Here is a 14,904-nt window from a genome sequence, read left to right on the forward strand (position 1 = left end):
TCCGGGTCCCCCACCCCCTGCTTGCCAGTGGTGGGGAAAGGCCCTGTCCAAGGCACCTTCCCCTCTCCCACCCCACCAGCCATCTCAAGTGCTTTCCTGTGTGGGTGGCCTCTTCCCCGTTTCCTCCCCGCACCAGGACAGACCCAGCAGATGGGACAGACACCCCAGTGCCTCCATCACTGAGAAACTCAGACTGGCGCAGAAGGTGGGGGGCCTGCCCTTCCCCAAGGCTGCCCGTGGGGAGGTAACACGGACCTCCAAGTGCAGGGGAGATGGTGCACTGCAAGGTGGACTCTCAGCAGGTTGAGGTGGGAGCTGGGCAAATCGCCGTGCTTAGCTGCACGGTGCTCCCTGTCACTGAGCAGAGTTCCGTTTGCTTGGGGAGCTGTAGTCAGCCTGGTAACACACCACCTCCTAGACGTTCCCAACCTCTCTACCTGCCTTTCCCTTCCCCTCATCTCACAGTTCTGGAATTGTCCCTCCCAAGAAAGTCTCAGCACACGAGTTTTGACTCGGGCTCCAATTTCTAGAAATCCCAGACAGCCCGCTTTTTTCTTTCTTCTAGAATCTGTAGAAGATGTAAAATGCAGGGGCGCCTGGGTGGCTCAGTCGGTGAAGCATCTGCCTTCAGCTCAGGTCATGATCTCAGGGTCCTGGGATCAAGTGCCGCATTGGACTCTTCTCAGCGGGGAGCCTGCTTCTCCCTCTCCCTCTCTGCTCTCTCTCTCTCTCTTTCTCAAATAGATAAATAAAATAAAATCTTAAAAAAAAGGGAGTTACTTGTTACTTGTTTTTACCATTAACTATTTGAAGAGCATTCTTTTCCAGGACAAATTTAATCATTTACTTAACAGCAACACAATAAAGCCTTCATATTTAAATAGGAAAACAAAAAAGAATACCCATTATTTTTGACATCAAAACTGAGAAATGAGGAAGGAAAAAAAAAGAATTATCATTATGACAGGGAAGATATGACCCAATATGTTCGTTTGCCTAAAGTAGGCAGGAAAACACGAGAATTCAGCGGTGTAGCTTGACAAAATGTCAGCATTTAAAAATGGTGTCTTTCCTGCCTATGGAAGGCAGGTGTCACGGAGTGGCCGCAAGCTTGCACTCACCACCAGCTGCTGCGTGACCACGGCTTGTTGCCCAAACTCCTGGTGCTCCTGCTTCCTCAAGTGTGAACTTGGGGTGCTGATCTCGCTGCCCTCAGAGATTCTGGAGAGTCACTGTAGTTTGACTCCCTCAACACCTAATCCCAGGCTTATCCTTCCAGACTCCCTGTTCTTTGGGGTTTTTGCAAGCACCACACACTTTTAGAGACTTCCTTGGAGCTGGGGCGGCTGTTTGACACAGTTCTGGCCAGAGAGATGGACGAAGTCACAGATGTCTCCTGCTTTCCTTTCCTCCTGCCTTAAAAATGGAGGTAATGCTGGAACTGTGGCCCCCGTCTGGCAGGGAGGAAAAGGGCCAATGTCAGCAACCTCTTACCGCGTCTCTGAGCTTCTCAAATGTGTGAGAAACAAATCCCGATTTGTTTAAGCTATGGTTAGGTGGGTAATTGGTGACCTACAGATTTTCATTTGTGTCTGAATAATATGTAAAGCATAACATAAAAAACATTTCTCATGCCTGAAGATGCTTAATAAATGCCAGCTCTAGTTATTATATTTTAACATATTATATTTAAATATATTTAAGATACAATTGGGAAAAGTGTGTGATTCATAATAAAAAACTGGTAAATAATTCATACTATATCAAGCAAAAAAGTGCAAGCTGATCTGTGTAAAGAAAACTATTAAATACTGAATAATGGCATAAAAGGAGACATATAATTGAAGAGATTGAACACATTGCTGGTTTAAAAGAGTCAATATTGGGGCAGTTAAGCATCCGACTCTTGGTTTGGGCTCAGGTCATCTTGCGGCTGTAGGATTGAGCCCCGCGTTGGGCTCTGTGCTCAGTGCAGAATCTGCTTCACCTTCTCTCTCCCTCTCTCTCTCCCTCTCACTCACTCTCTCACAAGTAAATAAATAAAAATCTTTAAAAAAGAGTCAATATTATAACGATGACAGTTATCCCCAAATTAACCAATAAGAATAGTCCCACTCAGTCAAAATTCCAATGAGTAATTTGAGGAACCTGAAAGTTAATTCTTGTTTTCAATTGGAAGAATAAATATTCCAAAATCACTGAATTGGCTTTGAAAAAAAAATAAACGTGGTGAATTTATTAATTAAAACAATGTGGCATCACTGAAAGACAAATTGATCAATGGAATGGAATTGAAATTCTAGAAATAGACTCACCTATAAACATAAAACTGTATATGATAAATATGATCATTTAAACTGAAGATTGTATCAGTCAGGGATGAGTGCAGGAAATAGAAGTTGCTCTGGGTACTTCAGATGCTTAAAACACCACTGGAAGCCCTACAGGAGCATATTCTAGGTTGGATGTCCTGGGATGACTCAGCATAAATTGAGCTGATTCAACAGAGAGCCTTTGGAGCTAACTTAGACATTGTTGCTGAAGTCATGCCAGAAACAAGCAACCATTTGAGAAACAAGAAGCAACTGCTTCTCACATTCAGGAAACTGGACTGTGGTGTCCAAAGCTGTGGTTGGGGAACTGGAAGTCACATTAAAAAGCTATCCCTATCACCACTGCTTCTTGATTCCCAGGAAGCTGGAGGATGGACACTGGAGTACCATGCAAGGAAGCTTCATGTTTCCTGAGTTCCTTGCCAACTTGGCAACATTCAAGAGACTTGGGAAGATGGCTCACTCCTGCCTTCCAAAATCTCTTACAAGTGCATCTAAATGATGGAAGATAATTTACTCCCAGAACCTCAGCTTCAGGGGAGTCTAGAAAATGTTTTCTCTTGCTTTCCAATTTTGCCAAGTAGAAGCCTGATAAAATGGAAGTTGAGAGAATTGATCCAAAGTACCTACTCATAATGAAAGAGCATCATATTGGGATCATTGGTCAGATCCTCACCTCATTCCAAACATAAAAGTATTCCCACGTGATTAAAGATTTAAGTGTTGAAATTACACATAAAATTACTCAAAAACATATGGGAGAACAGATCTATAATCTTGGGGCTAGGGTGTAACATGAAACCCAGAGGCTATAAAAGAAAAGATAAGCATATTTAATTGAGTAAAAATCAAGTAGCTTTGGTTTGATAACGGATATGATAAACCAAATTCAAAAACAAAAAGTTAGGGGTGCATGGGTGACGCAGTCCGTTAAGCTTCTCACTCTTGGTTTTGGCTCAGGTCGTCAAGCCGTGTCAGGCTCTTCACTCAGCGTGGAGTCTGCTTGAGATTCTCTCTCCCTCTCCCTCTGCCCCTCCTGCTTGTGCTCTCTCTCTTAAAATAAAATAAATAAATCTTTAAAACAAACAAACAAAAAACCAAAGACAGAAAGTTACAGAAAATATCTATAATTTTTATTCTAGATAAAGGGTTAATATTTCTAATATATAAGAGTTCTTACAAATCCACAGGAAAAGATCAACAGCCAATAGTAAAATAGGAAAGGACAGGAATAACTAATTTTTGGAAAAACTCAAATGCAGATGACTTTGAAGCATATGGAAACATGAGTAACTTCATTAATAATGAATACATGAAATTACAATGAGAATTTTTTACTTATCCAACTGGCAACTATGGTGAGTGATAATATCCATTGTTGGCAAGAGTGATATGGAAATCGAGTGCAAATGGATGCAAACTTTAAAAGTGAATCTGGCAGTATGCGTCTGATGTTAAAATGCCCCCACCTTTTAACCTGCAATACACTTCCTAGAATCTGTCTCACATAACTAGCAATACACTTCTCAGAACCCGTCCCACAGAAATAATCACATAAGTGAGCAAAGACACATGCTACCAGGATTTTGACCTAGAGTTATTTGTAGGAGGGAAAACTGGAAACAACTCTTAGCGCCCATCAAGGGGCCATCAGTTAAATAAATGATGATACATCCATACAATGGAATACTAAACAGCAATTAAAAAGAAGAAGCTCTATTTCTATTGACTTTGAAAAATGGCAATAATATGGTAAGTCGAGAGTAGATGTCCATAGGTAACACTACTCCACTTCTTTTTTTTCTTTTAAAGATTTTATTTATTTATTTGAGACAGAGAGAGGGAGAGAGCACAAGCAGGGGGAGGGGCAGGGGGAGAGGGAGAAGCAGGCTCCTGGCTGAGCAGGGAGCTCAACGCAGGGCTTGATCCCAGGACGCTGAGATCATGACCTGAGCCGAAGGCAGATGCTTCACTGACTGAACCACCTAGGTGGTTCCACTTGTTTCTAAAGACAAAAATGTGTATTATATATGCAGCGACTCTGGAGGGGTGCACACACAATTGCTCATGGTGTTCACCCCTGGGCTATAGAAGTAGTGCTTCTTTAGTACACTTTTTACTGTGTGTACTTCTTCACATTTCCACATCTCGAAAAGACTGGTATTTTAAAAAAGGAAGATCTGTAAAGAACTAAACCCCCAATTCAGCCATTTAACATAATAAACATGGCACCAAGGTGACTGAACCCCGCTTTAAAGTCAAAAGTTGCTTAGAGCTCACTTGATAGATATGGAAATTAGGGCTCACACCTCATTGGTCCAAAGTCTAGATGGAAGGAATTGCACTATTTCCTGAGGCCATTATTTCCGAATTCTAAAACCAGAAGCAAAGAATGTTTGGGCATTTTAAAGTTGCATTACATCTTCCTCTAGAGAAGCTGCTGCTTCTGGCTGGTGGTGATTAACTTTCCTGCCAAGTTTGCCTGGTCTGCAAGACCAGCGTCTTCCAGGCGACCTTGTGGTGGGCTGTGCGCAGAATTTCTCTCCTGATTAACACCTGCAGTTACTGCTTCCAGTACTTATTATCTGCCTCTTGCCTGCCCAATCTGCGTATTATTATTTTTTTGCTTGAACTTAGTCGCCTTATCTTGCTTGCTGCTGGCCTGTGCAAGCTGTCGTAATTGGCCTATTGCTGTAATTTCCTGAATACAATCATAGATGTTACATTGCTTAAAAATTTCCTTTGAGATGTTGTACTTGAACCTTTGTTTTCAACTCAGCCTCTTTTGTAAATCTATCCTTCGATTCTTTCTTACAAATGATTCAGGGCCCAAATGCTTCAGTTAAAATAAATCATTTATTTCAAATTTGTCGAAAGAGCTGGGGTGCCTGGGTGGCTCAGTCATTAAGCGTCTGCCTTCGGCTCAGGTCATGATCCCAGGGTCCTGGGATCGAGCCCCGTGTCGGGCTCCCTGCTCGGCGGGGAGCCTGCTTCTCCCTCTCCCACTCCCCCTGCTTGTGTTCCTTTTCTCACCGTGTCTCTCTCTGTCAAATAAATAAAATCTTCAAAAAAAGAAAAATAAATAAATAAATAAATTTGTCGAAAGAGCCAAGAGTATGTGACTGAGAGCAAGCATCCGGAGGCTCTGTGCCACTTACCTGCTGTGTGGCTTTGGGCAAATCGCTTGACCTCTCTGGGTCTGTTGCTTCATATATAAGTTCTATATGAGTGCTTATTACCTTGGATAAAATAATACTATGGTAATTTTTGCTCAATTATCTGATCACTAAAGCATCAGAGCTTCATTCATTCAACAAACCTTACCTGATTAGCAGGTTACAGGGAGCCTCCTGGCTGTTGGGTGGCAGATGGATGGTAGAGGAACCCAGGTAGAGCAGGGAGGCCTCCAGCACTGGTCCCACATCTAGCCACGTCTTTCCACCTTCACTGTCACCACCTCGGTCCCAAACCATCTTCCCCTCCACACGACACATGGAACAGAGCAAGCCAGGCTGCATGCTCTCCAAGCAGCTTCTCTGCTTCCCATCACACTCGGGGGAGAAGCCACACTCCAACTCTGATCCGTGAGGGTCTACAAAGCCCGCTCCCTTCCGTCTCTTCAACTCATCTCACACCTCTCTTCTTGTTCCCGAGGCGCCAGACACTCGAATCTTCCTTCAATTCTTTTTGCTGTTACTCTCTTTCCCGCCTCAGGGCCTTTGCTTGTGCTGTTTCCTCTGCCTGGAACATTCTACCTAATGTTTTGGATGGCCTCCTTCTCTTTCGTTAAGTCCAGCTTCAGTATCATCCCCAGTAAGAGAGGGGTGTGTGTCCGCCCAGCACCCATTCCTGTATCTATTTCTTGGGGAGGTAGTGCCCCAAATTTCCTCTGTGGAAGTGTCCCTCCCACACTGCATGTGGTCAACACAGGGAAGCCACACCAGTTCCAGCAAATACGAGCTATGGAAGCCTTTCTTTTCGTTTCCCCAGAGAAGAATCTTTCAGGCATCCTAGCGATGGCATGGGGATAGTGACCTGGTGACCACATGGGCAGAGCACTGAGGAATAAAAGTGACCTTGTACCCAGATTTTCAGTAGCTCCCCACTTCACCGCCACCTTCCTATTACTGAGCCTGAGCCTCCCAACATCTGCACATGGAAACTGAGCCCCTTTGCACTGATCTGTCCCCTGCAGGCACCTGTGGGGCAGCCGCCTCTTTGCAAAGCCAGCTCCTCTCCTCATTCAGTTTGCAGACATCACTCACCCCTTCCCGTGTCCTGCTGGACTGACACCCTCAGAAGCCCAGCCCCCTCTTGCTGCTTCCCCGGGGTTTGAGTGAGAAGAAGAGACTCCTTAAGGAGAATGACCGTCCATCACCAAATCCAACTACAAGCGGGTCCCTAGAAAGCACAGTCCTCTCCTCTCAGGAGAGGACTGCAACCTTTTCCTGCTTTCTTCAGACCTACCTCATGGCCCAGGAAATGACCTCATGTGCTACAGTCTCATAGAGTAAAGACTAACTCCCTTCGCTGTCATCACTGCAAGGTTCCCCCAATGCACACACCTCTCTTCTGTTTCTCCATCACCATGGAAGAGGTGCCCTCTCCTGTCTGAGCCTGATAATTGTCCTTTATGAAGCTCTGGTTCAGTTCTCTTCCCTGGGACCTTGCTCTGTAGCTGGGCACCCCTCTCTCTAGCATTTGATATTAACTAGATATCATCAGCATCTGAACTTATGGTGACCAACCACCCCAGTTTACTGGGGAATGAGGGGGTTCCCTGGACTCAGGGAACTTTCAGCACAAAAACCAGAATGAATTGGTCACCCGATCTTTCTCCTATATTTTGAACTAATCCTCCTTCAACCCCACACTGTTTCTTCATCTCCTTCCCTAAGTCTCTCCTACCCTCCACACCCCAGCTTCTTAAAGCAGGTGTTTGTGATCTGGGGGGTTGCTCGCCTCCTAGTCACTTCAGTAGAAAAGGAACAGAGTCTGGTGACTGCAGGAGCAGCTTTGAGCATCTGCCTGCCATCCCTGCTGTAGGGCACTCCCCGTTCTGCGGGGTGGGGGTGGGACTCCTTTCCCACCATTCCACTGCAAGCTGCCACCAGCCCCACCATTTCCCTGAGAGAGTTCTTGGCAGGGTCAGCCGTTCACGTCCAGGCACACATCCCATCGTCATCCCACTTGGATGTTCAGTCAGCGATGCTCAACACAGGTGAGCCGTGGCTTCTGTGCCCTCATACCATCTTAGGTCCCACCAACGTTTGCAGCTCGTGTGCAGGCTCCATCCTTCTAATCATGAAATCGCTAGGCCCTCTTCTCATTTTACACACTCGCCGTGGGGAGCTCATCCTCTTGGCAGGCTCCACTTGTCCTTTCCATGCTGGTAAGCACAAGTCTATGTCTAGTTCAGATCTCTCCTGGGGACAAGACTGCCTATCCAATGGACATACCCATTTGGATGTCTCCAAGGCAACTCATGCTCAGCTCGTCCAATATGAATCTCATCATCACTCCCGGTACCAGTCTCAGATAGTGGGGCCAGCATCTACCCAGTTGCACAAACCATTAGGTATTCTGTCATCCTTGATTCTTCCCTCACCACACCTACTATGTCAGTGAGGATTCTTAGTTGCAAGCCAGGAAAACCAACTCTGGTTATTCTAAGTCAGAAGGATTTTACTGGAAGGATGTTCAGTAGGTCACAGAGGCTACAGCAAGACTGCCGAGCAACAGTTCATCTTAGCAGAGCCAGAATTGATGCCTGCTCAGTGACAGAACCGGAACTGCCTCTGGGCACAGACACTGCTGTTTTGCATCACTAACAGTTCTCATCCCAGACCTCGGATGCTACTGCTAAAATCGCACCGATGCCGCCATTACCAGCGTCAGGACGGAGTCTGTGTGGTACTGGCCTATTTTTATGACTGGTTTACAACCAAGAAAGAAGGATGAGGGGAGGGGAAGCACTGCATTCGACTGACAAAGTATAGTGGCTTCATGCAGGGAACGTTGGGAGGGGAGTGTGCAGCATTTTTTGCTTCAGGAATGGGCGTAGTGGTTCTGCATCACAAGGTGGTCGATTCCTTAAGCCTAAGAATGAGGTTCTGATGCCAGGTGGCCACAAAGAATGGACAGTAGCTACTGTCCACCCAATGACTGCTTCACACACTTATACTTCTTTTTCACCGAGATTTTATTTATTTATTTTTAAATTTTATTTTACTTTATTTTATTACGTTATGTTAGTCACCATACATTACATCATTAGTTTTTGATGTAGTGTTCCACGATTCATTGTTTGCATATAACACCCAGTGCTCCATGCAGAATGTGCCCTCTTTAATACCCATCACCAGGCTAACCCACCCCCCCACCCCCCTCCCCTCTAGAACCCTCCGTTTGTTTCTCAGAGTCCATAGTCTCTCATGGTTCGTCTCTCCCTCCGATTCCCCCCCTTCATTTTTCCCTTCCTTCTCCTAATGTCCTCCATTCTATTCCTTATGTTTCATAAGGAAAAAATATTTATTTATTTGAGAGAGAGAGAGAGAGAGAGCACGTGCAGGGGGAGGGGCAGAGGGAGAAGCAGACTCCCCGCTGAGCAGGGAGCCTGACTCAGGGTTCAGTCCCTTGACCCTGAGATCATTACCTGAGCCAAAGTGAGAAGCTTAACTGACTGATCCACCCAGGCACTCCTTACACGTTTATACCTCTTAAAAAATGCTCCTGCCCAACATAATGCAACTCTCCCACATAAAACAAAGCCCATTTGTTATCTGTCCAGAACCTTATCTTTCTGTGCATGCAACTTCAAATCCAGGATCTTCTATAATGACCATTTCTGCCTTATTTCTAAAACGATCACATCTCCGTATTTTGTCATGTAAGAACTATATGTCAGTTATATCTCAATAAAACTCAAGGAAAAAAATTCTTCTTCATGGTGTAGAAGAAAAAAGAGAGGGATGATTTCAAACAATTTTCCTTCTACTTGAAGCAGTGAGGAAGAAAACACGGAGAACTTTTGTGGCCATAGTTTTGTAACCACCCTGTAGCTCTACTAAGCAAGTCTAGCAACCAGTTCCTTAAATTTGTGTTCCCTTTGTCTCCTGTCATCCCTCAGCTAATCCTTTGTCCTGGGGGTTGATGCAGTCACTCCTGGAAGATCGGAGCCTTTGGTGGCCCTGCCTTTATAGACTTCCAGTAATACTTACCACCGGAAAAGAGACGTCAGGAGCATCAGGGTATCCCCCAAGGAACCCCTGGGGTCCGTGCACACTCTCCACCTGACTCCCACGTGTAACACAGTCCTTATTTCCTCTCGACCATCAGTTCAGCCCCGACATCCGGCGGCACGGCCCCTCCTACATTACCTGCTCACTGAAGGTCATAAGAAACCCAACACGGCCACCTGGCAGTCTGAAACTTCCAGTTTAAAGACATGACTGCTATGTCAGCTGGCGGAAGCCTCTTCCTCTTGGGTATTAAGTCTTCTAAGTGATCAGAATGCAGAGTTGTGAGGACTGAGTAGAAGACTTTGACACAGCTGATCGATAGAACAGAAGTGTCAGGCCCCTGAAGATGGTGCTACAGAAAAAACCCAGCGTCTCTGTGACCTTCTTGCCTGCAGCTATTGCTAAATCAGCAGGAAGATGTGCCTTACCCCTCTTGCACCATTTTTCTCTCAATTTTCATCCAAAACCCCAGTTGCAAGAGACTAGCAAATGTGGAGTTCAGCTTCTACGTGACATGAAGGGCCACTCAAAGGGGGTTGGAATGATACCTGAGTGCCATTCTCCACGGCCCCTTCAAGACACAGCCTAATCCATCTGTGCCAGGGGGCTGGATGGCCACTCTGTTTGGCATCACTCTATTTGGTCACGGGCGAAAACAGGAGACTCAGCCGTGTCAGTAACTAGGTCTGCCTTGGTGGGGTGAGGACTAGGACTTTGCCATGTCTTCGTGTATATTATCCTGTTCTCTGACAGTGGTCAGTCAGACCCCTCAGTGAATCTTCAGCAAGTGCTTTATTCCACGTGTCTGCAGCTGATAATCTAGGTCACATCTCACGCATGCCAAGGGCCATCAGAACTCCTCTCCTTAGTACTAGCTGGAGTTTTACTTCCTCAATTACATGTTGTCCAGAAAAATCCATTCCATATTTCACTCGAGTTCCCGAGGATCTGGGACCAATTTTTATATTGTGTAGGGTACTTTGTGGCAAACAACAGAGACCAGTTCTGGCTAATGTAAACAGAACAATTATTTATTTTAAAATTATCGGGCAATTCACAGAATCTGTGGGAGGGTTGGCAAACCAGGGTTGGAGGCCACAGAACCAGTGGTCATCCCCCAAACCAGACTTCAGGAATGGTCTCATGAAGGCACCGCCGTCTACACTGTTGGACAGAGAAAGCACAGCTTGCGTGGCTGGCTCCTTCCTTGTTGTCACCAGAATCGATGTCCCTGCAGATGGAAGGGAATCTGCATGACTGGATGAAGGAAATCCCTGCTCCACAGGGAAGGAATCTGCATGACTTCACCGCTTCATGTACCAACTTCTGATTGATTAAACATTGGGGATGAGGAGCCATAAAGAGGGTTGGTAGTTGTGACTGGCAGGGTCTAGATCCTGTGCCTGAGCCCTGGCTCCTAGGAGGCTGGAAAATGAACACAGGGTTTTCAACTACTGAGATAGGAGACAGACTCCGTTCCCAGACATAGGAAGAGGTTCAGCAGCTGTGTGGTCATAAAGAATGACAAATATTCACTACATCCCCCATATATACTCAATTACTAGTTCTACCTATAGTAGAAGATCTATAGTCAATTTCCTACTAACTCTACCTCCTAAATCTCTTCTCTTTAACAGCTCTGTTGAAATGCAATTCACATGCCATAAAATTTACCCATTTAAAGTATACAATTCAGTGGTCTTTGGTATATTACATTATGAATGTTTGTAAATTGGGGTAAAATACATAACATATAAAATTTGCTGTTTTAACCATTTTAAGTGTACAATTCAGTAGCACTAATTACATTAATAATGTTGTGCAACCATCACCACTATTTCCAAAACTCTTTTCATCATTCCAAACAGAATCTCTGTAATCATAAGCAATAATGCTCTATCCCCACCCCTGAGCCCCTGATAACCTCTAATCTACTTTCGTCTCTATGAATTTCCCTATCCCAGAGATTTCATGTAAGTAGAATCATACAATATTTGTCCTTTTGTGTCTGGCTTATTTCTCTGTCTCACTTAGCATAGGCTCATCCATGGTGTAGTACATATCAGAACTTCATTCATTTATGGCTGAATAATATTCCATTACATGTATAGACCCCATTTTGTTTATAGCTTTGTCTGTTGATGGACACTTGGGTTGTCCCACCTTTTGGTCATTCTGAACATTGGCATACATGTATTTGTTGGGATCCCTGCTCTCAGTTCCTTTGGGTATATACCTAGGAGTGGAATTGCTGGTTCATATGGTAATTCAATGTTTAGTTTTTAAACCTAGTTAAATATGAGAAACCCAGCAAGTTGTTTTCCACAGAGGCTGCACCATTTTATATTCCCACCAGCAATGTGCAAAGTTTCCGATTTCTCCGCATTCTTGCCAACACTTGTTATTTTCCATTTTTTATTATAGCCATCCTATTAGGTATGAAGTGGTATCTCACAGTGGTTTTGCTTAGCATTTCCCTGATGATTAGTGGTGTTCAGCATCTTTTCATGTTTAGATGCATGTGTATATTTTCTTTGAAGAAATATTTTATTCAAGTCTTTGGCTATTTTTAAAATTGAGTTGTTTGTCTTTTTGTTGTTGAGTTGTAAGAGTTCTTTATATTTTGTGAAAACAGGACCCTTATCAGATATACAGTTTTCAAATAATATTCACCATTATGTGGGTTGCTTTTTCACTCTCTTGATAGTGTCCTTTAATGACAGAAATTTTTAAATTTGATGAAGGGAAAGTTGTCAATTTTTCATTGTTGTTACTTGTGCTTCTAGTGTTATACCTAGGAATTCATTGCCAAATTTTGTATATGGTGTGAATTAGATGGTCTAACTTCATTCTTTTGTACCATCTGTTGAAAAAATATTTTTTTCCCCATTAAATGCACTTGTACCCCTTGCAAAAACCAATTGGCCAGAGATGCATGAGCTTATTTCTGAACCGTCAATTCTATCCTATTGGTCTTATGTCTATTCTCATGAGTACCATGTTGTTTTGATTACTATAGTTTTTGTATTAAGTTTTAAAATCAGGAAATGTGAGTGCTCTAACTTGTTCTTCTGTTTTCAAAATTGTTTTGGCTACTCAAAGCCCCTTATAATTCCATATGAATTTGAAGATTTTTTATTTTTTATTTTGGCAAAAAGGGACCATTGGAAATTTGATAACAATTGCATTGAATCTGTAGATCTCTTTGGTTAGTATTAACATCTTTACACTATTAAGTCTTTCTATCCATGAGCATGGGATGACTTTCCATTATATAGGTCTTAATTTCTCTCAGCAATGTTCTATAATTTTCAGTGTTCAAGTATCTCACAACCTAGGTTATATTTATTTTCAGGTATTTTATTTTTTCAGATGTTACTGTTCTTTAATTTCTTTTCAATGTCCTTTCTGATTATTTATTGTGGGTGTATAAAAATACGACCGATTTTCATGTGTTTATCTCACTTCCTGCAAATTTTTTGAATTCATTTATTACTACAGTAGCTTTTTTTGTGGATTCTTTGGGATTTTCTGTATGTAGAATAATACCATCCGTAAATAGAGATATTTCACCTCCTCTTTTCTAACTTGGATGCCTTTTATTTCTTTTTCTTGTCTAATTGCTCTGGGTAGTATGATGTTGAGTAACAGTGGTGAAAGTGGGCATCCTTGCCTCAATCCTGATCTTAGGAGACACTTTTAAGTCTTTCACCATTAAGTATGATGTTAGCTGTGGGTTTTTCATAAATGCCCTTTAGCATATTGAGGAAATCTAGTGTCACCTGGTTGGCTCTGTTGGTTAAGCATCTGAATCTTTTCTGAATCAACTGAGATGATCATATGGGTTTTTTTCTTTCACTTTTTTTCTTTCATTTCATTAATGTGATATATTACATTTATTGATTTTCTTATGTTGTACCACCCTTGCATTCTTGGTATAAATTCCACTGGTCACAGAATATAATCCTTTCAATGTGCTGTTGGATTCAGTTTGTTACTGTTTTGTTAAGGATTTTGCATTTCTATTCATAAAGGGTATTGGTCTGTCTTTATCTGGCTTTGGAATCAGGGTAATGCTGGCCTCATAGAATGAGTTAAGAAGTGTTGTCTCATCTTTATTTGAAGAGGTTGAGAAGTACTGGTATTAACTCTTCTCTAAATATTAGTGTTATTCATCAGTAACGCCATCTTGTCTGAGACTTTTCTTTGATTCAGTCTCCAGTTATTGTAGGTCTGTTGAGATTTCTATTTGCTTTTTTTTTTTTTTTTTTTTTTAAGATTTTACTTATTTATTTGAGAGAGAGTGAGCAGGGGAAAGAGCAGAGGGAGAGGGACAGGCAGACTCCATGCTGAGCGTAGAGCCTGTTGGGAGGCTCGATCCCAAAACCCTAAGATCATGACCTGAGCTGAAATCAAGAGTCAGATGCTTAACCAACAGAGCCACCCAGTTGACACTAGATTTTCTATTTCCTTTTAAGTCAGTTTAAGTAATTTGTGTTTCTGGGTATTTTCCCATTTTATCTATATTATCCAATTTGTTGTTATACAATTGCTCATAGAATTCTTTATGATCCTTTTTATTTTTCTATGGTCAGTAGTAATGCACCCACTTTCATTTCTGATTTTAATTATTTGCATCTTCTCTCTTTTTCCCTTTGTCAGTCTAACTAAAGTTTGTCAATTTTGTTGGTCTTTTCAAAGAACCAACTTTTGGGTTCATTGATTTTCTCTATTATTTTTGTATTTTCTATCTATTTATCTCTGCTATAATGTTATTATTTCCTCCCTTCTGTTCCCTTTGAGTTTAATTCACTCTTTTCTACACCCCCCCCCCCATTTCCTCAAGGTATAAATTAGGCTATTGTTTTGAGATATTTCTTATTTTTTTTAACATTTTGTTTTTAAGTAATCTCCTTACCCAGCGTGTGGCTTGAACTCACAACGCTGAGATCAAGAGCTGCATGCTCTACCGATTGAGCCAGCCAGGTGCCCAAATCTTTTTTATTCTTAAATTTTTTGACAGCTTTAAATTTCCCTCTGAGCTTTGTATTTGATGTATCCCATAAGTTTGGGTATGTTGTATTTTCATTTCATTTGCCTCTAATTATCCAATATCCTTTGTGACTTTTTCTTTGACCCATTGGTTGTAATCAGAGTGTGTTGTTTAATTTCCACATATTTGTGAATTTTCCAATTTTCCTTCTCATTGATTTCTAGCTTCATTTCATTGTTGTTAAAGATACTTTATATGATATCAACATTTTAAAATTTATTGACACTTGTTAGTGTCATATAATCTATCCTGGAGAATATTCCATGTGCACTTGAGA

At 42.5% G+C, this 14,904-nt stretch overlaps 1 protein-coding gene across 3 annotated transcripts in view; it reads left to right on the forward strand.

The window, feature by feature from the left end:
- The window catches only part of LOC123849498 (uncharacterized), a 211,325-nt gene that overhangs the window by 59,185 nt on the left and 137,236 nt on the right, over nucleotides 1-14,904 (forward strand). Inside the window, exon 3 of one of the 3 annotated variants that reach the window (XR_010407558.1) lies at nucleotides 566-919. The exons of the other annotated variants lie outside the window; for them this stretch is intronic. The gene's annotated coding sequence lies outside the window, so the exon portion shown is untranslated. Of the gene's footprint in view, nucleotides 1-565; nucleotides 920-14,904 lie in introns of those variants that run through there. 3 annotated transcript variants of the gene reach the window in all.

Source organism: Mirounga angustirostris, unplaced genomic scaffold, assembly GCF_029215605.1.
Source record: "Mirounga angustirostris isolate CCGP_5_RB_7025 unplaced genomic scaffold, mMirAng1.0.hap1 SCAF_15, whole genome shotgun sequence".
Classification (NCBI taxonomy): Eukaryota; Metazoa; Chordata; class Mammalia; order Carnivora; family Phocidae; genus Mirounga; species Mirounga angustirostris.